Source organism: Bombina bombina, chromosome 5 (assembly GCF_027579735.1).
Source record: "Bombina bombina isolate aBomBom1 chromosome 5, aBomBom1.pri, whole genome shotgun sequence".
NCBI lineage: Eukaryota > Metazoa > Chordata > Amphibia > Anura > Bombinatoridae > Bombina > Bombina bombina.
The window spans coordinates 1,003,779,157-1,003,804,144 of NC_069503.1; the positions used below are offsets into that span (position 1 = coordinate 1,003,779,157).

At 41.6% G+C, this 24,988-nt stretch overlaps 1 protein-coding gene across 2 annotated transcripts in view; it reads left to right on the plus strand.

Moving 5' to 3' along the window:
• Positions 1-24,988, plus strand: part of VPS13B (vacuolar protein sorting 13 homolog B) — a 1,996,594-nt gene that overhangs the window by 46,820 nt on the left and 1,924,786 nt on the right. The gene's annotated exons all lie outside the window — the stretch shown is intronic.

Below are 24,988 nucleotides of genomic sequence, written 5' to 3' on the forward strand. Positions count from 1 at the left end.
AAAATAATAATCCGGCATATTATTTTGCGATTCAAACAGAGCATACAAGAAAAACGTTTCTAATTTACTTCAGTTATCAAATATGATAATAGAAGTACATTAGAAAGTTGTTTAAATTTGCCCGCTCTGAATCAGGAAATAACAATTTTGGGTTTCATATCCCTTTAAGGTATGTACATCATCTCTCAGATGGTGGTAGAGATTCCTTTGAATGCAATGCCTAAAAAAACAGATTACAAATTTTAATATTTTTTTCAGGAAACTGCTTCAAGATATAAAGTCAACAGTAACTTGTCCTAAGAAACTTGCTTCTTAACACTTGCAGTTTCAGCAAAGGCATTTTTTTCCTAGAAAAAACATGTGCTCTCCAATAACCTAGATTGTTGAAATAGCAAGTGAACAGCTAATCATATTCATACTGCAGTTTTCTGATTACAAAATGACAATAAATCCTATATGTGATAATAAAATAATTACAAAAATTTTAAATAAACATTGGCATCTAATCCAAACAGACCCAATAATTGGTGACAAAGTCAAAGAACAACCTAGATTAATATATAAAAAAGCTCAGAATTTTAAAAGCTTATTAGCTTCCAGCGAACTGAAACAGAATAAACACAAAGGATACCAGCAAAATCTGAATGGGAATCCCTCACGAGGATTTTTTCCTTGTTTTGGTTGCAGGTCATGTCAGTTCTCCAGAAAAATCAAATTTTTGATTTCCCTTTTCAATGATTATAAACTTGTAATAAAGGACACCATAAGATGTCAGGATAAAGGGGTCATTTATGCCATTAAGTGTACTTGTAACAAAATCTATTTAGGTGAAACCACTAGGACCCTAAGAGAGCGTATAAGGGATCACATCTCCTGTATAGATAGAGGAACCCTAGAAACACATTTGTATAGTCACTTTAGGGAGGTTCATAATAACAACCTCCAACATTTCCAATATTGTGGAATTATGAAAGTGAACTCAGACTGGAGAGGTGGGACTCTAGAACGTAAATTGTTTAAACTAGATGCAGAACTTATTTATAAGATGGATACACTGTAACCTTCAGGACTGAATTCTGAAATTGACATCTCTTCTTTCTTATAATATTGATACATTATGTTTTTATACCAGAAAAATAATTGTGTTTACTTGCTTATAATTAACTCCTGTTTAGAATTAATACATTCCAAAGCATAGTTTATTTTATACATAATAGAATGTCATGTGAAACAAAAGCTATGTCAACATGTCCACTATTATTGAAAATTCCACCTTAAGAAAACCTTTGCATCTAAGAATGCCAAGGAGGAAAACCAACGGCATCACATGCACTAACGGCGCACACAAGCCGATTAACAACTCTGCTGAGGAGGACTGCATTATCCGCCCGGAGCGGTGCAAAGAGCTTTGCCAAGGAGGACATCAAATGACTAACCCAGCCAAGAAACGGTATCACTTGCAAACCGCTTTACACTCATCAGAAGGTATTCACCTTAACCTGTTTTCCATTTAAGCTACCCTTGAATAAACTGAATGATCCGCTAGAAGGATTCCCACTGAAACATTCTCCAAAGTATAAGGTACTTAAAATTACTATACCCAAAAAGGAGAAACCGGTATATATCTTAACGTTTTAGCTTTGCATTTATCTTTTATATGTGGACATTTTTTCATCACTATTCTACTTGATTTTATGTTGATATTATTTTAGGTCATTTTTATGGGAAGACGTCCCCCTTCTTATATATATTTCTTTATATATTATTAAATATAATATTTTTCACCCAAATTCTATCCTCTACTTATTTTAGCCAAGTTTATCTCTGCTAATTGGCCATTCTTATATTATATCAATAGTGCTACCTTTTAAATTTGATTCTGAACCTAGCTTAGGAGCGCTGTCACTTTATTTTTGTTCTGTTTAACAACTTTACCCCATTTTTCTTGGAGGGGATATTATAGTGACAGCTTGGTCCCCCCTTTTTACTTGGGTGCTCTATCCTTTATTTTTTCTAATAAATCCTATATGCACCAACTTTATTTCTTTGCATTGTTGCTTCCTCATTGTATTTGGCAGAGAAGGACAAAGTTAGGTGATGCTTTCAGGTGAAGACTGGTAATAAACAGCATCTATCTATCTATTGGGTTCTTGTAAAGCGCGGCTATTCACCCGTAAGGGTCTCAAGGCGCTGAGGGTTGCAGTTCAGTCGAAGAGCCAAGTCTTGAGGTCCTTTCTGAACTTAGTTAGGCCAGTAGCTTGTCTGAAGTGCAGCGGGAGGGTGTTCCAAGTCTTGGCTGCCAGGTGAGAGAAGGATCTGCCTACCGCTGTGGTTTTCCTGATGCGGGACTGCGAGGGCTTGGTCGGCCGATCGAAGCTCTCTGGCGGGGGTGTAGAAGGTAACGTTGGTGGTTCATGTTTTCTCGACTGATGTTGTGGAGAGCCTTGAATGCGTGGGTGAGAAGCTTGAAGGTTATTCTTTTGTTGATGGTGATCCAGTTTAGGTCACGCAGGTGTTTGGTTATGTGGCATTGGCGAGGGATGTCGAGGATGAGTCTGGCCGTGGCGTTCTGGATGCGCTGGAGTCTCTTTTGGAGCGTGATGGTGGAGCCGGCGTAGAGTGCGTTATCGTTGTTCAGTCAGCTGCTGACGAGGGCATGGGTAACAGTCTTCCTGGGCTCGGTTGGGATCCATTTGAAGACCTTTCGCAGGTGTAGTGTATAGAAGCATGCAGAGCAGACATCGTTTATTTGTCAGTTCATGGAGAACGATGAGTCCAGGATGACGCCTAGATTTTGTGCATGGTCGGTGGGGGTTGGAGGGTGTCCGAGGGCTGTGGGCCACCAGGAGTTATTCCAGGCGGATGTGGTGGGACCGAGGAGGGGGACTTCGGTCTTGTCTGTGTTTAGCTTTAGGCAGTTGTAGCTCATCCAGGTGGCGACTGCTGTCAGCCCTTTGTGGACGTTTCTCTTGGCGGTGGTGGAGTCACTGGTGAGTGAGATGATTAGCTGGGTGTCATCGGCGTAGGAGACGATGTTGAGGTCATGATGGTGGCGAGAGGGGCCATGTAGATGTTGAATAGGGTGGGGCTCAGCGAAGCTGATCTCTGTGGGCTTTGAGGTAAAGGGTGGGAGTCTAACTTTCTGGGTTCTGCCGATGAGGAAGGAGGTGATCCATTCCAGGGCTTTGTTGCATATGCTGGCGTTGAGTAGGCGGGTTCGGAGGGTGAGGTGGGAGACAGTGTTGAATGCTGTTGAGAGGTCTAGGTGGATAAGGGCGGCGGTCTCTCCTCGGTCGAGTAGGACGAGGATGTTGTCTGTGACGGCGAGGAGGGCGGTCTCGGTGCTGTGGTTTCTCCTAAAACCGGATTGGGAGGGGTTCAGGGTGTGGGGTGCCTCAATGTGGTCAACGAGTTGCACGTTGATGGACTTCTTGATGACTTTGGCCGCAAAGGGGAGCAGAGAGATGGAGCGGTAGTTCTAAGGTTCATTGGGGTCAGCCGTGGGTTTTTTCAGTAGGAGTTTTAATTCTGCGTGCTTCCAATCATCCGGGAAGGTGTCAGTTTCGATGGAGCAGTTTATGGTGCTGCAGTTCTAGTGGGCTATGGTGTAACCCGCTTTGTTGAATATCTGATGCGGGCAAGGATCTGAGGGTGCTCCGGAGTGGATCAATCTCATGATTCTGTTGGTGTCCTCTGGTGAGGGGGCTCCAGATGGTCCGTGGGGGGTAGGCGGTGGTGTATTTGGGTGAGGTTTCGGTGGGAGATGATGGGTGAGTTCTGGGGCACGAAGCTGTCATAGATGTTGATGATCTTGCGGTGGAAGTAAGTTGCGAGGTTATCGCAGAGGTCCTGGGAGGGCGGGATGTCGTTGGTGTCTCCATTGGGATTGGAGAATTCCTTGATGACTTTGAATCGCTCCCTGCTGTTGTGGACATTGGCATTGACTCTGTCTTGGATGGTGTTCTTGGTGGTTTTGATGAGGTGGTGGTGGGTAGTGATGGCTTCTTTGTAGGCCGTTTTATTCGCAGAGGTCCTGCTGGATCTCCAGGTCCTTTCCAATCGCCTGCAGTGGCGTTTGGAGTCCTGGAGGGCCGGGGTGAACCAACTGACCTTGTTGGCGCAGTCTGTGAGCCAGTTGTGGAGGTTGCGGGCAGAGGATTTGGCGTCTGTGGAGGTAGCTGGGGGGGACTGGTTCAGGGTGGAGTACAGTTGGTCTTTGGTGATGATGTTCCAATTTCTGCGTGGTGGGTGGTGCTGCCGGAGGTGTGTGGTGGGTTTGTTGAAGGAAAAGTGTATGTAATGGTGGTCGGTCCAATGGATTTCGGTGATGTGGTTGACTGAGATGTGGTTGCCTGCAGAGAAGATAGGGTCGAGGGTGTGTCCGGCTAAGTGGGTTGGGGAGTTGACGAGTTGCTTCAGTCTGATGGTTCCAAGGTTTTCCAAGAGGTGCTAGTGTTGTGGTCGTTGGGGTTGTCTAAGTGGAAGTTGAGGTTACAGAGGAGGATGTAGTCCGTTGAGGCGAGGGCATGGGGTGTGATGAGGTCGGTGAAGGAGTCGCGGAAGGCAGGATGAGGTCCGGGAGGTCTGTAGATGAGGGTGCCGCGGAGGGTGGTGTTGGGACTGACCTGGATCTTGAAGTGTGTAGGTGTTCCAAGCCTGGTGAGTGGTAGTCGGAGCTGGTTGTGACGTGGAGGGAGTGTTTGTGGACGATGGCGATGCCTCCACCTGGTCGGGTTCTGCGGTCCTTGTGGGAGATCTTGTATCCGTCGGGGATGGCGATGTCAGACGTTGATGTGGGGTTCAGCCAGGTTTCGGTGAGGAAGGCGATGTCTGGGGAGGTGGAGTTGAGCAGGGTCCAGATTTCGACGGCGTGCTTGTGGACGGAGCTGGTGTTGAGGAGGATGCAGTTGAGGTGGTTGCGGTTGTTTTTGCGTTTGGTGACTGGTGGGTTAGTAGTTCGGAGGGAGGAGAAGGGGCAGTTGCGGCAGGGGAAGGATCCTATGGTGTTCGTCGTGGATGCGTGGTGGCAGGCAGATGAGCTACCGGTGTTGAGATAGAGGAGGGTGCTGGCGTCGTAGCGGTCCAGTCGCTGACGGGCTTGCCTTTGGTGCGCCAGAGTCGCACCCACCATGCATCGCTGCTGTGCGGTCCCGCAGCCACCTCCATTAAATAGGTGCAGAAAGGGGGAGGGCTGTGAGACTGGGAGGTGGGGGGCAGGGCAGTGACTGTAGAAAGAAAGTTAAGAAAGAAAGTTACCTGTGCTGTACTGTGAAGCGGGGGGCAGGGCAGTGGCTGTGGCATGGGGGAGACAAGCAGGAGGAGAGCACGCAGGAAGGAGCTGCTGTCTCAAACTAAGGCAGCAGCGACCTCCATTAAATAGGTGCAGAGAGGTTGTGGGAGGGTTGTGAGGCTGGGACGGGGGGGGGGGGGGTAGGGCAGTAGCTGTAGAAAGATAGTTAAGAAAGAGAGTTACCTGTGCTGTGCTGGGAGGCAGGGGGCAGTGGCTTTGGCATGGGAAAGACAAGCAGGAGGAGAGCAGGCAGGAAGGAGCTAAATGCGCATAAGATACTAAAGGCTTGATTTATCAAGCCCTTCTCCTCCCTGTAACTGCAGGTTCTCACAAGAGAAACGGCAGTAACAATTTATCAATCTGCGGTCATCATTCCCTACCCTTTTCTCCATCTCTTAGGTGGAAAATTTTAATCTTCCCGGTCTCGTCCGACCACTGAAATTGACCGCTCCTGCCCGCTGTGTGCTGGCAGGGGCAGGTTTGCACACGAGCGCAAAATAGTGTTCGTGTTCAATGTTAAATTCCTGCAGCGGATTGCTGCCTGCCAGAGGAGAGCTGGTTTGGACAGCGGTGAATAAGTCTGCCCTTGATTGATAAATTGAGCCCTAAGTAGCAGAGTAAGGTATTAAAGGAACTGTCGACACAGTAGATTTGCATAATCAACAAATGCAAGATATCAAGACAATGAAATAGCACTTAGTCTGAACTTCAAATGAATAGTAGATTTTTTTCCTGACAATTTTAAAAGTTATGTCTATTTCCACTTCCCCTGTACCATGTGACAGCCATCAGCCAATCACAAATACATACAGTACCATGTGACAACCATCATCACGAATGCATATACGCTTATTCTGTGAATTATTGCACATGCTCAGTAGGAGCTGGTGACTCAAAACGTTTAAATATTAAAAGACTGTAGTTTTTTTTAATGGAATTAATTGTAAAGTTGTTTACAAATGCATGCTCTATCTGAATAATGAAAGTTTAATTTTGACTTGAGTGTCCCTTTAAGTAGCAGACCACATGCTGGGCTGCAGGCTGTAAAGCAGTGTGCTTGAAGCTAGATGATTCTAAGCTCAGTTTGCTTTGTTCACTAAGGATTGTTGTCCCATGTTTCAGTAACTTTTGTGAAACTGTAAAGATAATATAATGAAAACAATCTGAGAATGTTCTCCAGTGCGAAATCTTCCATTGCTGCTATTTTTTTCTTTTTAGTCATCGAGACTGGCTCACAGTATATTTCATTTTTCTAATTTACCTCCAGTTATGTGACATAAATGTTATTTTCTTCTAAATGAAGAAAATGAAGTATTTCAGGTATATGGGTAAGGTAGATAAGCTTGGAGGCAGCCTTTTGAACTGACATTATTTTAGTCAGTTTAGAAGAATTCCACTAGGAGGAATTTCTGTTTTGAAGACCAGTGATAACAAAGGAAGTGATCAGGGGCTATATTGTTTGTTCTATTTGCATCTAATTAAACTTATTTGAGATAAAAATTATACCCTGAATGCAATTTTATTAGTTCATTTAGTGCCTCTGACTTTTTCTTTTTAAGTCAATAATATGCAGAAACACGACTAGGAATTTAACCCTTGATCTTGTTTTCTCTTTTTGGCAGCACTGAAATATTAAATGGTAACAACTTCCATGGTCCAACCACTTTCTTGAAGGCAGCATGAATTATTACCTGTTTGGTTCTCATACCCATGCCTTTGAATTTCCTGTGAGGAAGCCTGTACATAGCATATTCAATCCAGCATGAAGTAATATTGTTTATTAAGCATTATATTTCACATTGATCTTCAATATGCAGATATATCTTAAACTACTATTAACAGCAGATGTGCCCTAGAGGCCTATTTTAAAATATTCTTGCAGCTCCCAATGGCATTATAAGCATCACAAAGAAAAGAAGGGCTTTGCATACTTCACATGACCCACTATATATGAGTGTCTACATAGGAATAGGGAACGGCTTTTTCTCTCTGGAGAAGTAGAACAAATATTAATAGATCAGTTGCTGATAGGATACAGCTTGCAAATGCCTGAGATCAAGTATCTATATGTTCTAGGATTATTGTTTGGCTTCTAACTGGTTGTTTACATACATTTTCCAAATATGTCTAAATCTTTTTATCTGGCTTCTAGAAAGACACTGTGTCAAATGCTAAAATACATTTAACAACATTTTTGTTTTATTCCTTGACCTAGTACAGCAACAGTGGGTAGAGATCTATGAACACAACCCCTTCCCTTTCAATGTCTGAAGTTAAAACTCTAGTAGACATCTACATAAACACAAATACATCTCACTGTGTATCCTATATGCTGTTGGAATACATAAAGAGTAGACCATGTATATCTGTTGGGGAGCATTATAATTAGTGTTAATGGCTGATATGCTAGTGAAAGTAGAACTGTATTTGAGATATACTTGGGGCCATTTGTAATATAAACATTTTGAGAACCCTAACAAGAGCCCCTCCAGGACTATTCGTCATTTGTTTTGTCATAAATTGGGCAGTTTATATTTTAAATCGGGTATTTCTCTTGATTTTCATATTTATAAATAGCCAATAACATTTTAACCTTATATTGTGTAAAAAAACAATGGAAACAAATTCTTGCAAAGAAATATAGTAGAGGAAGAACGATGTATTTGTTTATGTAGAATAGATAATAAACTTAAAATGAGTGCTTAATGGTCGGCCCCAGCATCTATGGCAAATGTGGATATTAATTTGGATAAAAGGGACATAGATATAATAAAGAACATAAATATGTCTCTTTCAAAATCCCTGTTAAGACCTCACCTTGAGAACCATTTATTAAAAAAGGATATTGCAGAATGAGATGGAATTCAGACAATGGCTACACAATTAGTAAGCAAATTGTAAGATTTAACATATTGGTAAAGGTGAGTTAGACGTCTTTTTACTCAAGAAAAAATAATAATCTTTACAGATAATCGGATTGCTTCATATAAATATAGTCATGATCCTATATAAAGAGTTGAAAGGAGCATCTTCACTTTGGGCACCGCCATCTTGGCCCTAACGTATTCTTGCACCATCTGGTGCACATATGTGACATTGTTGTCTTCTTGAAAAGCTGTATCATGTGCTTCAGTTTAGAAAGCACAATACAGAATGGAAGCTGAATGTTTTTGCAGTAGCTGCATTGCTCTATATTTTTCCTGAAAGTTTTTTTAATTGTTATTAACCTTTACATTGTGTTAACAAAAACAAATTAAAAAAACTGCAAAATTTAAAGCTTCTGTTTGCTATTGTGTGTGCTAAACCCAAAGTGTAAGGTACAACTGTCAAAAAAATGGTCATGATTTGTGAAAGTGCGCTGCTTTTGTCACAGAAAGCAACAATATGTGCATACCAAGATGGCAGTGGTTCACCAACCAGAGATTGTAAAGGGTTACAATAAGAGAACCACTATAAAGAGTGCTGCAGCTGGGGGGGCAATAGCATGGTGAGTAGTGACCATGCTACTGTACCTAGCATTTTAATGACCAAGGGACAGTCTACACTATGTTTGTATAAAAAGATAGATAATCCCTTTATTACCCATTCCCTAGTTTTGCATAACCAACACGGTTATATTATTGCACTTTTTACCTCTATGGTTACCTTGTATCTAAGCCTCTGCAGATTGCCTCCTTAGATACATTCTTTTGACAGACTTGCATTTTAGCCAATCAGTGCTGACTCCTAGATAGCTCTACGGGTATGAGCACAATGTTTATAAATCACACATGAACTAATGTCCTTTAGCTGTGAAAAACTGTCAAATGCATTCAGATAAGAGGTGGCCTTCAATGGCTTAGAAATTGGCATATGATCCTACTTAGGTTTAGCTTTCAACTAAAAATACCAAGAGATAAAAGCAAATTTGATGATAAAAGTAAATTGGATAGTTGTTTAAAATGATATGCTCTATCTGTATCATGATAGTTTAATTTTGACCAGACTGTCCCTTTAAGGCTTCCTGGCTACACTACCTATTATGCATTGGTGAGGCTTTTTTTTTTTTTTTTTTTTTAAATCTTATGAATATGACCCTACCATACACAACTCACTGAAGCAGGTTTTATTCATGAGTGTAATGATTTGCTATACTAATCATTCCTAATGTTGTATTTGCTTTGTGTGACAATTAATGGGACAGTAAAGTAAAATTTAAGGGACAGCAGGGTTTTGCAACATTATTTGTAGCTTTGTTATACAATGTTGCAAAACACTGCTGCCATAGAGTACTAAAACACGTGCACACTCCTGAGCCTATCTAGTTTTACTCTTCAATACAAGATACTAAGAGAACAAAGCAAATTTGTTAACAGAAATAAATTGGAAAGTTGTTTACAATTGCTTGCTCTATCTGAATCATGAAACTTTAATTTTGACTTTACTGTCCCTTTAAACGCCATCTAAAATAAGGCTTTACATTCCGGATCTGTTTATACAAACGGGAAAGTTTACCATCACTTTAAGGGGGCGATTTATCAAGCTGAGGTGGACTGGGGCACACATACATGCGGCTGAACTTTTAACATTGCACAGGAGCGCTATTTTGCGCTCGCATGCAATCCCGCCCCTGCCTGCGTACAGCCAATCACGCGTGGGTAGGAGCTGTCAATCTCCACGGTCGGACTAGACTGTGTAGATTGAATTTTGCCACTTAATAGGTGGCGAAAGATTAGGAAAACAGTGGTCTGGTGACCGCTGCTTGTTAAATACGGCGTGCAGGTTCTCTTGAGAACCTGCAGCCGTAGTGGGTCGAAAGGCTTGTGAAACCTTTGATAAATCGACCCCTAAGAGTTTGCTCTAAATACCTAATAGAGCAGGTTTACTCATCTCTAATTACGTATGAAATAGCTAACCAAAAATAAAATAGAAAATATAATACAAGAAGCCACTGCTCCTAGAATATGTTCTTTTCCCATAACTATACATTCCACAAATATTACATTATTATTATTATTATACTTTATTTATAAAACGCCAACATATTCCACAGCGCTGTCCACGGATACAATTCATTTAAATAAAACAATATAAAACTTGTAAGAGACAGGACAACATTTACAAACACATACAGGAGGAATTTAGGGCCCTTTTCCTGTGAGAACTTAAAATCAACTTACATAATGGTTAATTATGCCCAGGCTATTAGAGTCTCACATATGGCATTATTCTGATTAATTTAGAGGAGCAAAAAAGACCAGCTCTGTTTGTAAAAAGTTTTCCCCCCTAAAAAATATCAAGTAAGTTTTATAGCCTTTTTTTGAGAGTTGGGCTTTCCATTTTAGCCTTTGATGACTGTGTCTCTTGATACGTTCCATCAGTTTGTGATATAGCTCGTAAGCTTTTGCATGTGAATGTGACTTCCGAAATAAAAGATATGTCTGTAACATAAAAAAATGATCTTGTGAACTGAACTGTGTGGCAATAGAATACTTAGGTATAAATACAGTATTTGGAGAGAGTTAAGTCAAAATCTTTTCAGAAAGATCCATGACCACATGTTGTTAATAAAACTGTATGGCCACTCTTGCAGTTAACATGAGGATATCCCTTTTAGGTTGATCCACAATATACTTTGAAGTAGAATAAGATGGAAGCTTAGTGCTGGGTTCTTTGGTAACCTATATACTTTACAACACATGAATCTACTAATACAAAGGACATTGAGTAGGTGTAGGGATTTGGCGCATAAAAAATAAATTTATTTATTGCTTTGACTGGGCACCTATTCAAAAGTTCTTATGGCAGGCAGTATGATCTCTCAAGTAGGGAGAGGTTTTGAAACACGCAGAAATACTTTTCAGTTCTTTAGGTAAACAAGGTGCTTATTTTTAATGCCTCAGCTGCTTACATGGGCTGACAATTCATGTCCTAAATATATATTTTTATATTTTATTTGTTCATAAACATGATATATAATATTTCTATTTAACTAAATATATTTTGTGTGTTTGCACTGTTAATTTTAATTTCTTTTGCATGTTATAAGAATCGTTTTGGTGCTAGTGGATATTTTGTTGTGTCCTTTTTTTATAGTAAGTAGCGGGTGCAGCCACTGCCTAGAATACACTCTTCCTTTCAGGTTCAGTTTCTACTTTGGAGTTTGTTAGTCTGGTCTTTATTTCTCTTGTTAAGTGTATCCAGTCCACAAATCATCCATTACTTATGGGATATTCTCCTTCCCAACAGGAAGTTGCAAGAGTTCACCCACAGCAGAGCTGCTATATAGCTCCTCCCCTAACTGCCATATCCAGTCATTCTCTTGCAACCCTAAACATAGATAGGAGGTCGTGAGAGGACTGTGGTGTTTTATACTTAGTTTATTTCTTCAATCAAAAGTTTGTTATTTTTAAATGGCACCGGAGTGTGCTGTTTATCTCAGGCAGTATTTGGAAGAAGAATCTGCCTGCGTTTTTTCTATGATCTTAGCAGAAGTAACTAAGATCCATTTGCTGTTCTCACACATTCTGAGGAGTGAGGTACTTCAGAAGGGGAATGGCGTGCAGGTTTTCCTGCAAATAAGGTATGTGCAGTAAAATATTTTTCTAAGGAATGGAATTGACTAAGAAAATACTGCTGATACCGAAGTAATGTAAGTAAAGCCTTAAATGCAGTAATAGCGACTGGTATCAGGCTTAGGTGCAGTAAAATATTTTTCTAAGGAATGGAATTGACTAAGAAAATACTGCTGATACCGAAGTAATGTAAGTAAAGCCTTAAATGCAGCGATAGCGACTGGTATCAGGCTTATTAATAGAGACACATACTCTTATAAAAATGTGTTTTAAAACGTTTGCTGGCATGTTTAATCGTTTTTTAACATATGTTTGGTGATAAAACTTATTGGGGCCTAATTTCTTCTGTTATGTGTGATCAGTCCACGGGTCATCATTACTTCTGGGATATAACTCCTCCCCAACAGGAAATGCAAGAGGATTCACCCAGCAGAGCTGCATATAGCTCCTCCCCTCTACGTCACACCCAGTCATTCTCTTGCACCCAACAACTAGATAGGATGTGTGAGAGGACTATGGTGATTATACTTAGTTTTTATAACTTCAATCAAAAGTTTGTTATTTTACAATAGCACCGGAGCGTGTTATTACCTCTCTGGCAGAGTTTGAAGAAGAATCTACCAGAGTTTTTATTATGATTTTAACCGGAGTAGTTAAGATCATATTGCTGTTTCTCGGCCATCTGAGGGAGGTAAAAGCTTCAGATCAGGGGACAGCGGGCAGTTGCATCTGCATTGAGGTATGTAGCAGTTTTTATTTTCTGAATGGAATTGATGAGAAAATCCTGCCATACCGTTATAATGACATGTATGTATACTCTACACTTCAGTATTCTGGGGATGGTATTTCACCGGAATTACTCTGTAAAAGTACATTAAACCTTTTAATAGGTATTTTTCATGTTAAACGTTTTTGCTGGAATGTAGAATCGTTTGCATTTCTGAGGTACTGAGTGAATAAATATTTGGGCATTATTTTTCCACTTGGCAGTTGCTTGTTTTAATTATGACAGTTTCGTTTCTCTCTCACTGCTGTGTGTGAGGGGGAGGGGCCGTTTTTGGCGCTCTTTGCTACGCATCAAAAATTTCCAGTCAGTTACTCTTGTATTTTCTGCATGATCCGGTTCATCTCTAACAGAACTCAGGGGTCTTCAAACTTCTTTGAAGGGAGGTAGATTCTCTCAGCAGAGCTGTGAGACTTATATAGTGACTGTGATTTAAAACGTTGCTCTGTAATTTTTATGTTTAAAATTTAATTAGTGTTACTTTACTAATGGGAACAAACCTTTGCTAAAAGTTGTGTTGTTTTTAAAGATGATGCTATAACTGTTTTTCAGTTCATTATTTCAACTGTCATTTAATCGTTTAGTGCTTCTTTGAGGCACAGTACGTTTTTGTTAAATAAGATTGTAACCAAGTTGCATGTTTATTGCTAGTGTGTTAAACATGTCTGATTCAGAGGAAGATACCTGTGTCATTTGTTCCAATGCCAAGGTGGAGCCCAATAGAAATTTATGTACTAACTGTATTGATGCTACTTTAAATAAAAGCCAATCTGTACAAATTGAACAAATTTCACCAAACAGCGAGGGGAGAGTTATGCCGACTAACTCGCCTCACGTGTCAGTACCTGCATCTCCCGCCCGGGAGGTGCGTGATATTATGGCGCCTAGTACATCTGGGCAGCCATTACAGATAACATTACAAGATATGGCTACTGTTATGACTGAAGTTTTGGCTAAATTACCAGAACTAAGAGGCAAGCGTGATCACTCTGGGGTGAGAACAGAGTGCGCTGATAATTCTAGGGCCATGTCTGATACTGCGTCACAGCTTGCAGAGCATGAGGACGGAGAGCTTCATTCTGTAGGTGACGGTTCTGATCCAAGCAGATTGGATTCAGATATTTCAAATTTTAAATTTAAATTGGAAAACCTCCGTGTATTACTAGGGGAGGTCTTAGCGGCTCTTAATGATTGTAACACTGTTGCAATACCAGAGAAATTGTCTAGGTTGGATAAATACTTTGCGGTACCGGCGAGTACTGACGTTTTTCCCTATACCTAAGAGATTAACTGAAATTGTTACTAAGGAGTGGGATAGACCCGGTGTGCCGTTCTCACCCCCTCCAATATTTAGAAAGATGTTTCCAATAGACGCCACCACACGGGACTTATGGCAAACGGTCCCTAAGGTGGAGGGAGCAGTTTCTACTTTAGCTAAGCGCACCACTATCCCGGTGGAGGATAGCTGTGCTTTTTCAGATCCTATGGATAAAAAATTAGAGGGTTACCTTAAGAAAATGTTTGTTCAACAAGGTTTTATATTGCAACCCCTTGCATGCATCGCGCCGATTACGGCTGCGGCAGCATTTTGGATTGAGTCTCTGGAAGAGAACCTTAGTTCAGCTACGCTGGACGACATTACGGACAGGCTTAGAGTCCTTAAACTAGCTAATTCATTCATTTCGGAGGCCGTAGTACATTTAACCAAACTTACGGCTAAGAACTCAGGATTCGCCATTCAGGCACGTAGGGCGCTGTGGCTAAAATCCTGGTCAGCTGATGTAACTTCTAAGTCCAAATTACTTAATATACCTTTCAAGGGGCAAACTTTATTTGGGCCCGGTTTGAAAGAAATTATCGCTGACATTACAGGAGGTAAGGGTCACGCTCTACCTCAAGACAAAGCCAAAGCTAAGGCTAGACAGTCTAATTTTCGTCCCTTTCGGAATTTCAAAGCAGGAGCAGCATCAACTTCCACTGCACCAAAACAGGAAGGAGCTGTTGCTCGTTACAGACAAGGCTGGAAACCTAACCAGTCCTGGAATAAGGGCAAGCAGGCCAGAAAACCTGCTGCTGCCCCTAAGACAGCATGAACCGAGGGCCCCCGATCCGGGACCGGATCTAGTGGGGGGCAGACTCTCTCTCTTCGCCCAGGCTTGGGCAAGAGATGTCCAGGATCCCTGGGCGCTAGAGATCATATCTCAGGGATACCTTCTAGACTTCAAATTCTCTCCCCCAAGAGGGAGATTTCATCTGTCAAGGTTGTCAACAAACCAAATAAAGAAAGACGCGTTTCTACGCTGTGTACAAGATCTATTATTAATGGGAGTGATCCATCCGGTTCCGCGGTCGGAACAAGGACAAGGGTTTTACTCAAACCTGTTTGTGGTTCCCAAAAAAGAGGGAACTTTCAGGCCAATCTTGGATTTAAAGATCCTAAACAAATTCCTAAGAGTTCCATCGTTCAAAATGGAAACTATTCGGACAATCTTACCCATGATCCAAAAGGGTCAGTACATGACCACAGTGGATTTAAAGGATGCTTACCTTCACATACCGATTCACAAGGATCATTACCGGTATCTAAGGTTTGCCTTCTTAGACAGGCATTACCAGTTTGTAGCTCTTCCATTCGGACTGGCTACGGCTCCAAGAATCTTCACAAAGGTTCTGGGTGCCCTTCTGTCGGTACTAAGACCGCGGGGAATTTCGGTAGCTCCATACCTAGACGACATTCTGATACAAGCTTCAAGCTTTCAAACTGCCAAGTCTCATACAGAGTTAGTTCTGGCATTTCTAAGGTCGCATGGATGGAAAGTGAACGAAAAGAAGAGTTCTCTTTTTCCTCTCACAAGAGTTCCATTCTTGGGGACTCTTATAGATTCTGTAGAAATGAAGATTTACCTGACAGAAAACAGGTTAATAAAGCTTCTAAATGCATGCCGTGTCCTCCATTCCATTCAACTCCCGTCAGTAGCTCAATGCATGGAGGTGATCGGCTTAATGGTAGCAGCAATGGACATAGTTCCCTTTGCACGCCTACATCTCAGACCGCTGCAATTGTGCATGCTGAGTCAGTGGAATGGGGATTACTCAGACTTGTCCCCTACTCTGAATCTGGATCAAGAGACCAGAAACTCTCTTCTATGGTGGCTTTCTCGGCCACATCTGTCCAGGGGGATGCCGTTCAGCAGGCCGGACTGGACAATTGTAACAACAGACGCCAGCCTTCTAGGTTGGGGCGCTGTCTGGAATTCTCTGAAGGCTCAGGGACAATGGAATCAGGAGGAAAGTCTCCTGCCAATAAACATTCTGGAATTGAGAGCAGTTCTCCATGCCCTTCTGGCTTGGCCCCAGTTAAAAACTCGGGGGTTCATCAGGTTTCAGTCGGACAACATCACGACTGTAGCTTACATCAACCATCAAGGAGGGACAAGAAGTTCCCTAGCAATGATGGAAGTATCAAAAATAATTCGCTGGGCAGAGTCTCACTCTTGCCACCTGTCAGCAATCCACATCCCGGGAGTGGAGAACTGGGAGGCGGATTTCTTGAGTCGCCAGACTTTTCATCCGGGGGAGTGGGAACTTCATCCGGAGGTCTTTGCCCAAATACTTCGACGTTGGGGCAAACCAGAGGTAGATCTCATGGCGTCTCGCCAGAACGCCAAACTTCCTCGCTACGGGTCCAGATCCAGGGATCCGGGAGCGGTTCTGATAGATGCTTTGACAGCACCTTGGAACTTCGGGATGGCTTATGTGTTTCCACCTTTCCCACTGCTTCCTCGATTGATTGCCAAAATCAAACAGGAAAGAGCATCAGTGATTCTAATAGCGCCTGCGTGGCCGCGCAGGACTTGGTATGCAGATCTAGTGGACATGTCATCCTGTCCGCCTTGGTCTCTACCTCTAAGACAGGACCTTCTGATACAGGGTCCATTCAAACATCAAAATCTAACTTCTCTGAAGCTGACTGCTTGGAAATTGAACGCTTGATCTTATCAAAACGTGGTTTTTCTGAGTCGGTTATTAACACCCTGATACAGGCTAGGAAACCTGTTACCAGAAGGATTTACCATAAGATATGGCGTAAATACCTATATTGGTGCGAATCCAAAGGTTACTCCTGGAGTAAGGTTAGGATTCCTAGGATATTGTCCTTTCTACAAGAAGGTTTAGAAAAGGGTTTATCGGCTAGCTCATTAAAGGGACAGATTTCAGCTCTGTCCATCTTGTTACACAGGCGTCTTTCAGAAAATCCAGACGTCCAGGCCTTTTGTCAGGCTTTAGCTAGGATCAAGCCTGTGTTTAAAGCTGTTGCTCCACCATGGAGTTTAAACTTAGTTCTTAATGTTTTACAGGGAGTTCCGTTTGAACCCCTTCATTCCATTGATATAAAATTGTTATCTTGGAAAGTTCTGTTTTTAATGGCTATTTCCTCGGCTCGAAGAGTCTCTGAGTTATCAGCCTTACATTGTGATTCTCCTTATCTGATTTTTCACTCAGACAAGGTAGTTCTGCGTACTAAACCTGGGTTCTTACCTAAGGTAGTCACTACCAGGAATATCAATCAAGAGATTGTTGTTCCATCCTTGTGTCCAAATCCTTCTTCAAAGAAGGAACGTCTTCTACACAATCTGGATGTAGTTCGTGCCCTCAAGTTCTACTTGCAGGCAACTAAGGATTTTCGACAAACGTCTTCTCTGTTTGTCGTGTACTCTGGTCAGAGGAGAGGTCATAAGGCTTCGGCTACCTCTCTCTCCTTCTGGCTTCGTAGCATAATTCGTTTAGCTTATGAGACTGCTGGACAGCAGCCTCCTGAAAGAATTACAGCTCATTCTACTAGAGCTGTGGCTTCCACTTGGGCCTTTAAGAATGAGGCCTCTGTTGAACAGATTTGCAAGGCTGCAACTTGGTCTTCGCTTCATACTTTTTCCAAATTTTACAAATTTGACACTTTTGCTTCATCGGAGGCTATTTTTGGGAGAAAGGTTCTTCAGGCAGTGGTTCCTTCTGTATAAAGAGCCTGCCTATCCCTCCCGTCATCCGTGTACTTTTGCTTTGGTATTGGTATCCCAGAAGTAATGATGACCCGTGGACTGATCACACATAACAGAAGAAAACATAATTTATGCTTACCTGATAAATTCCTTTCTTCTGTTGTGTGATCAGTCCACGGCCCGCCCTGTTTTAAGGCAGGTAAATATTTTTTAAATTATACTCCAGTCACCACTTCACCCTTGGTTTCTCCTTTCTCGTTGATTCTTGGTCGAATGACTGGGTGTGACGTAGAGGGGAGGAGCTATATGCAGCTCTGCTGGGTGAATCCTCTTGCATTTCCTGTTGGGGAGGAGTTATATCCCAGAAGTAATGATGACCCGTGGACTGATCACACAACAGAAGAAAGGAATTTATCAGGTAAGCATAAATTATGTTTTTTCCACATGGCTGTCTTAAATTCTGCATAGAAACAGTTAACTTAGGCTTCCCACTGTTGTAATATGAGTGGGAGGGGCCTAATTTAGCGCTTTTTTGCGCAGTTAAAATTACAAAATGAATCATCCAGATTCCCTCAGCAGCCCCATGAATACTACAGGACATCTCTAAAGGGCTAAAAAGACTTCCATAATCGTTTATAGGGAAGGTAATCCACAGTTCAGCTGTGGCAGTTTTGTTGTGTCTGTTAAAAAACGTCTGTCGTTTTTTTGATCTGTTTTTTGCATTAAGGGGTTAATCATCCATTTGCAAGTGGGTGCAATGCTCTGTTAACTTATTACATATACCGTAAAAAATTTCGTTTGATTTACTGCCTTTTTTCACTGTTTTTCAAATTTTGACAAAATTTGTTTCTCTTAAAGGCACAGTAACGTTTTTTATATTTGCTTGTTAACTTGATTTAAAGTGTTTTCCAAGCTTACTATTCTCATTATTAGTCTGTTCTAACATGTCTGACGTAGAGGAAGCTCTGTGTTCATTATGTTTAAAAGCCATGGTGGAACCCCATTTTAGAATGTGTACCAGATGTACTGATTTCATGTTAAACAATAAAGATCATTTTTTGTTTTTAAAAACATTATCACCAGAGGATTCTGTTGAGGGGGAAGTTATGCCGACTAACTCCCCCCACGTGTCAGACCCTTCGACTCCCGCTCCAGGGACTCACGCTCAAATGGCACCAAGTACATCAAGGGCGCCCATAGCGTTTATTTTACAAGACATGGCAAAGGTTGTGAATAATACACTGGCAGCGGTATTAGTCAGGCTACCTGAAATTAAAGGAAAGCAAGATAGCTCTGGGGGTAGATACAGAGCATACAGACGCTTTAAGAACCATGTCTGATACTGCCTCACAATATGCAGAAGCTGAGGGGAGCTTCAGTCTGTGGGTGATATTTTTGGCTCAGGGAAGATGCTTTAACCTGATTCTGATATTTCTACATTTAAAATGTATGCTTGAGAACCTCCACTTGTTGCTCAGGGAGGTTTTAGCAGCTCTGAATGACTGTGTTACAAATAAAGTGCCAGAGAAATTGTGTAGATTGAATAAATACTATGCAGTGCCAGTGTGTACTGATGTTTTTTCCAATACCTAAGGAGGTTTACTAAAATTATTAATAAGGAATGGGATAGACCAGGTGTGCCGTTCTCTTCCCCTCCTATTTTTAGAAAAATGTTTCTTATAGTTGCCACCACACGGGACTTATGGCAGACAGTTCCTAAGGTGAAGAGAAGAGTTGCTACTCTAGCTAAGCGTACCACTTACCCTGTCAAGGACAGTTGTGCTTTTTTTAGATCCAATGGATATAAAATTAGGAAAATGTTTATGTAACAAGGTTTTATCCTGCAGCCCTTTGCATGCATTGCTTTTGTCACTGCTGCTGCGGCGTTCTGGTTTGAGTCTCTGGATGAGGCTTTACAGGTAGCGACTCCATTGGATGAATACTTGACAAGCTTAGAGCACTTAAGCTAGCTAATTCCTTTGTTTCTGATGCCTTGTTTTTTTTTTACTAAACTAACGGCTAAGAATTCTGTTTTTACTATGCGGGCGCGCACAGCGCTAAGACTTATATTATGGTCAGCTGTCATGACTTTAATAATTGAGCTACTTAACTTCCCTTCAAGGGGCAGACCCTATTCGGGCCTGGTTTGAAGGAGATTATTGCTAATATCACTGGAGGAAAGGGTAATGTCCTTCCTCAGGACAGGTCCAAATCAAGGGCCAAAAAAGTCTAATTTTCGTGCCTTTCGAAACTTCAAGGCAAGCGTGGCATCAATTTCCTCTAAGGCAAAACAAGAGGGAACTTTTGCTCAGTCCAAGACGGTCTGGTGACAACCGGACCTGGAACAAAGATAAGCAGGCCAAGGAGCCTGCTGCTGCCTCTAAGACAGCATGTAGAACGGCTCCCTATCCGGTAACGGATCCTGTAGGGGGCAGACTATCATTTTTAGCCTGGGCGAGAGAGAGAGAGAGGCCCAGGATCCCTGGGCATTGGAAATTATATCCCAGAGATATCTTCTGGATTTCAAAGCTTCCCACCCCAAAAAAAAGGGAGATTTCACCTTTCACAATTATCTGCAAACCAGATAAAGAAAGAGGCATTCTTACACTGTGTACGAGACCCATCCTGTTCCAGGGGAGGAACAGGGATAGAGTTTTTACTCAAATCTGTTTGTGGTTCCCAAGGAGAGGGAACCTTCAGATCTATTTTGGATCCAAGAATCTTAGACAAATTCCTCAGAATTCCATCATTTAAGTTGGAAATTATTGGTACCATCTTAACTATGATCCAGGAGAATCAATAGAGGATTACAATGGATTTGAAGGATGCTTATCCTCACATTATGATGCATAAAAATCACCATCGGTTTTTCAGGTTTGCCTTTCTAGACAGGCATTACCAGTTTGTAGCTCTTTCCTTTGGGTTAACTGCAGCCCCAAGAATCTTTATGGAAGTTCTGGGGTCGCTTTGGCGGTCATTAGGCCGCGGGGCATAGAAGTGGCCCCTTATTTAGATGACATCCTGATTCAGGCGTCAAACATCAAAGTTGCCAAGTCTCGTACGAGCGTAGTACTGGCATTTCTGAGATTGCATGGGTGGAAAGTGAACAAGGAAAAAGTTCTCTATCCCCAATCTCAAAGGTTTCCCTCCTAGGGATTCTGATAGATTTTGTAGAAATGAAAAATTACCTGACGGAGTCCAGGTTGTCAAAGTTTCTAAATTTCTGCCGTGTTCTTCATTCCATCCGCGCCCTTTGGTGGCTCAGTACATGAATGTAATCGGTTTAATGGTAGCGGCAAGGGTCATAGTACCGTTTGCATGCCTACATTTCAGACCACTGCAACTATGCATGCTCAGTCAGAGGAACGGGGATTACACAGATTTGTTCTCCTGTTAAAACTGGACCAAGAGTCCAGAGATTCTCTTCTCTGGTGACTATCTCGGGTCCATCTGTCCAGGGTATGACCTTCCGCAGGTCAGATTGGACAATTGTTACAACAGATGCCAGCCTTTTAGGTTGGGATACAGTCTGGAACTCCCTGAAGGCTCGTGGATAGTGGACTCAGGAGGAGACCCTCCTTCTAATGAATATTCTGGAACTGGGAACGATATTCCATGCTCTTTAGACTTGGCCTCAGTTAGTAACTCTGAGGTACACCATATTTCAGTCGGACAATATCACGACTGTGGCTTACATCAACCATCAAGGGGGAACAGAAGTTCCCTAGCGATGTTAGAAGTCTTAAAATAATTCACTGGACAGAGTCTCACTCTTGTCTATCAGCTATCCATATCCCAGGTGTTGAGAACTGGGAGGCGGATTTCTAAGTCGTCAGACTTTTCATCCGGTGGAGTGGGAATTCCCTCCGGAGGTGTTTGCTCAAGATCAAGCAGGAGAGTGCTTGGTGTTTTGGACAGCGCCTGCGTGGCCACGCAGGACCTGGTATGCAGATCTGGTGGACATGTCATCCTTTCCACCACGGTCTCTGCTTCTGAGACAGGTCCCTCTACCTCAGGGTCCTTTCAACCATCTAAATTTAACTAATCTGAGATGGACTGCCTGGAGGCTGAACGCTTGATGTTATCAAAGCATGGCTTCTCCGAGTCAGTCATTGATACCTTAATACAGGCATGAAAGCCTGTCTCTGGGAAAATTTAACATAGATATGATGTAAATATCTTATTGTTATGAATCCAAGGGTTACTCATGGAGTAAAGTCTGGATTCCCAGGATATTATCTTTTCTCCAAGATGATTTTGAGAAAAGGGTTGTCAGCTAGTTCTTTAAAGGGACAGATTTTTACTCTGTCTATTTTTTTGGCACAAGCGTCTGGCAGGTATTCTAGACGTTCAGGCATTTGGTCATGCTTTGATTAGAACCAAGCCTGTGTTTAAAACTGTTGCTCCGCCATGGAGCTTAAACCTGGTTCTTAAGGTTCTTCAAGGAGTTCCGTTTGAACCTTTTTCATTCTATAGATATCAAACTTTTATCTTGGAAAGTTTCTTTTTGGTAGCTATTTCCTCGGCTCGTAGAGTCTCCGAGTTATCTGCGTTACAATGTGATTCTCCTTATCTGGTCCTCCGTACGGATAAGGTAGTCCTGCGTACCAACCTGGGTTTTTACCTAAGGTGGTATCTAACAACAATATCACTCAAGGGATTGTTGTTCCATTCTTGTATCCTAATCCTTCTTCAAAGAAGGAACGTCTATTACACAATTTGGACGTGGTTCGTGCTTTAAAGTTTTACTTACAAGCTACTACAGATTTTCATCAAACATTCACCTTGTTTGTTGTCTATGCTGGACAGAGGAGAGATCAAAAGACTTCAGTAACCTCTCTGTCTTTTTGGTTAAAAAGCATATTTCATTTAGCTTATGAGACTGCTGGACAGCAGCCTCTTGAAGGGATTACAGCTCATTCTACTAGAGCTGTGGTTTTCACTTGGGCCTTTTTAAAATGAGCCTTCTGTTGAACAGATTTACAAGACGGAGTTTTGGTCTGCGCTTCATCATTTTCAAATTTAACAAATTTGATACTTTGCTTCTTCGGAGGCTATTTTTGGGAGAAAGGGTTTTTTACAGGCAGTGGTAACTTCCGTTTAAGTACCTGCCTTGTCCCTCCCATCATCCGTGTACTTTAGCTTTGGTATTGGTATCCCATAAGTAATGGATGATCCGTGGACTGGATACACTTAACAAGAGAAAACATAATTTATGCTTACCTGATAAATTTATTTCTCTTGTAGTTTATCCAGTCCACGGCCCGCCCTGTCATTTTAAGGCAGGTAATTTTTTCATTTAAACTACAGTCACCACTGCACCCTATGGTTTTTCCTTTCTCTGCATGTTTTCGGTCGAATGACTGGATATGGCAGTTAGGGGAGGAGCTATATAGCAGCTCTGCTGTGGGTGAACTCTTGCAACTTGCTGTTGGGAAGGAGAATATCACATAAGTAATGGATGATCCGTGGACTGGATACACTACAAGAGAAATAAATTTATCAGGTAAGCATAAATTATGTTTTTTTAATGTAGATTAAGAAAAGTGATGTGACCCATTTATGAACAGCAGGCTCACTACTGTAAGACTAGAGTTACTCCCTGACCTGTATGAGGGCTCCCTGCAGTCATTTTCTTTCCATTCATAGGAGAGATTCCTCTGGGTTTGTTCCTGATGTCTTGTGACCCACCGTTAGACGCTTCTTTTTATTTTGTTACCCTCTTTTCTTACCAACCTTCTAAGCAGCAAGTACACATATAAGTATAATATTTGTCCTAAGTCCCCTTTTTACCATGTGGCTTATTTAGGTTAGTGGCCTAGGAATACCTGCCACCCCTTTTCCCCCAGCCTGATAGTTTTATATCCTATATGCCTTATTCACATTTCTTATTGGCATCAACACAAACCATGCAGGGATATAATTCCTATAATGTCAGTAATACACATTGTACTGGAATTTAACCCACTTATCACTAAAAGGACATAACTCACATTTTGCAGGATTTTAATGCTTATATAGCCAGATTTTTAATCCCTTATTGAAAGAAGCACATACAATTCAGGGATTTATTTCTCTTTTATATAGGCATTGGCACACAAATTGGAATGATTTAAAGGGACAGTCTGCTTCAGAATTTGTGTTGTTTAAAAAGATAGATAATCCCTTTTTCTTCTGTTAAGTGTGATCAGTCCACGGGTCATCATTACTTCTGGGATATTACTCCTCCCCAACAGGAAGTGCAAGAGGATTCACCCATCAGAGCTGCATATAGCTCCTCCCCTCTACGTCACTCCCAGTCATTCTCTTGCACCCAACGACTAGATAGGATGTGTGAGAGGACTATGGTGATTATACTTAGTTTTATACCTTCAATCAAAAGTTTGTTATTTTAAAATAGCACCGGAGTGTGTTATTACCTCTCTGGCAGAGTTTGAAGAAGAATCTACCAGAGTTTTGCTATGATTTTAGCCGGAGTAGTTAAGATCATATTGCTGTTCTCGGCCATCTGAGGAGTGAGGTAAACTTCAGATCAGGGGACAGCGGGCAGATGAATCTGCATAGAGGTATGTAGCAGTTTTTATTTTCTGACAATGGAATTGATGAGAAAATCCTGCCATACCGATATAATGTCATGTATGTATACTTTACACTTCAGTATTCTGGGGAATGGTACTTCACTAGAATTACACTGTAAGAAATACATAAAGCTGTTTAATAACTATAGATTATGTTTAACGTTTTTGCTGGAATGTAAAATCGTTTTCATTTGCTGAGGTACTGTGTGAATAAATGTTTGGGCACTATTTTTCCACTTGGCAGTTGCTTAATCTGTTTTTCTGACAGTTTCTGTTCTCCCTCACTGCTGTGTGTGAGGGGGAGGGGCCGTTTTTTGGCGCTTTTTCTATGCATCAAATATTTCAGTCAGCAACTCATTGTATTCCCTGCATGATCCGGTTCATCTCTACAGAGCTCAGGGGTCTTCAAAACTTATTTTGAGGGAGGTAATTTCTCTCAGCAGAGCTGTGAGAATTATAGTTTGACTGAGATAAAAAACGTTTATTCTGTAATTTGTTTCCTGCTTTCAGAATTTGTTATCTTTGCTAATGGGATTAAACCTTTGCTAAAGTTGTGTTGTTTACAAGGATTGAGGCTATAACTGTTTCAATTTATTAATTTTCAACTGTCATAGATCTTCTGTGCTTCTTAAAGGCACAGTACGTTTTAATATTATTCTAATTGAATTGTATTTCCTAGTTGCAAGTTTATTTGCTAGTGTGTTAAACATGTCTGATTCAGAGGATGATACCTGTGTCATTTGTTGCAATGCCAAAGTGGAGCCCAATAGAAATTTATGTACTAA